Genomic DNA, 1,140 nt, shown 5'->3' with positions numbered 1-1,140 from the left:
CGTCCTCGGGGGAGACGACATGGCCTGGAGGAGGGAAGGAGGCAGCAGATGGAGTCTGCAGACTGGGTGACTGCGGCCACTGGAACGGGCCTGGAAATGAAGTCGCAGGGACTCAGTGGCAGGGCCCACGGCTAAGCCAGGCTGGGTCCAAAAGATGATGTTTCTGAGGCTGAGTGACAGTCATCAGTGAGCGCCAGACGTGGAGGGGAGGGCTGGAGGAGCAGGGACAGCGCTGTTCACACCTCACCCTGTCCTCCTGCACGCGGCAGCCGGGGTCCTCCTCCCACCCCATGCAGGACCCACCTGTCTCCTCACCGCTGACCCACATCCAGGGCTGGGCCCATAACCCTCACCCTAGCTGGTGGCCTCATCTCTCACTGGGCCTCAGTTTCCTCCTCCGCCAAGTGGGTCAATGCCCCCTCCCCCACACTGTTGGGGCCACAGGGAGATCATCACAGAGCAGGAAGCCGCAGTGGCCCGAGGCACTGGGACCAGCCCCTGCGCCCATCTGTTCGGTGCCCTGATATGACGTGGGGTTTTACCGAACTTGGGGAATGAAGGATCCAGCACAAAGCAGGGCGTCAATCAGCTTGTCACGCAAACACATTCGTTAATGGGCTGGTTCTGGCTCTGACATTTCAGAGCTGTATCGCCTCCAGCAGGAACGCAGAGTCATCCACTCCTGGATTTCAATTTTTAAAAATCTCAGTGAAACAGGCCCAGATTAAAGAAGGGGCCGGGGGCTGAAAGACACCTCGGGGGACAGGGTGCGCATGGGACCCGGGCAGCCACGCAGGGCCCTGCGCCTTTTTTTTTTTTTTTTTTTTCAGCTCAGAAACAGCCTCTGGTTCTCAGCACGGGCACTCAGATGGCATGTTGGTGTCATCACCGCCCCCTGCGCCTTTGATTGAACGCTCAGCTGCGGCCATCCTGAAATTCTTACTAATTTTATCTTTATCTTGTGTTTTGTGTGTGAAGTCCGATATCACAATGGAACTCATGCATATGAGCGGAGGGTGTATGTGACACGTGGGTCCCCGTGCGCACACAGCATCCATGATGCCCATGGGCCCAGCAGACACCGTGTGTGGTGGTTCTGCAAGCCTCCCAGTGAGTACAAGGCAAGTGGTCACATCTACG

The 1,140-nt window shown here is 57.7% G+C and overlaps 1 non-coding gene across 1 annotated transcript; it reads right to left on the bottom strand.

The window, feature by feature from the left end:
* Positions 1 to 827: 827 nt before the first annotated feature.
* Positions 828 to 895, bottom strand: LOC139004650 (small nucleolar RNA SNORD95). Its single transcript, XR_011470502.1, has one exon. It is a non-coding gene; the product is annotated as a small nucleolar RNA SNORD95 (small nucleolar RNA).
* Positions 896 to 1,140: the final 245 nt, after the last annotated feature.

The sequence above is a fragment of the Myotis yumanensis genome, unplaced genomic scaffold, assembly GCF_028538775.1.
Source record: "Myotis yumanensis isolate MYYU_CA2020_CCGP unplaced genomic scaffold, mMyoYum1.0.hap1 SCAF_2, whole genome shotgun sequence".
Taxonomy (NCBI): domain Eukaryota; kingdom Metazoa; phylum Chordata; class Mammalia; order Chiroptera; family Vespertilionidae; genus Myotis; species Myotis yumanensis.
This window is presented reverse-complemented; position numbering and strand designations above follow the sequence as displayed.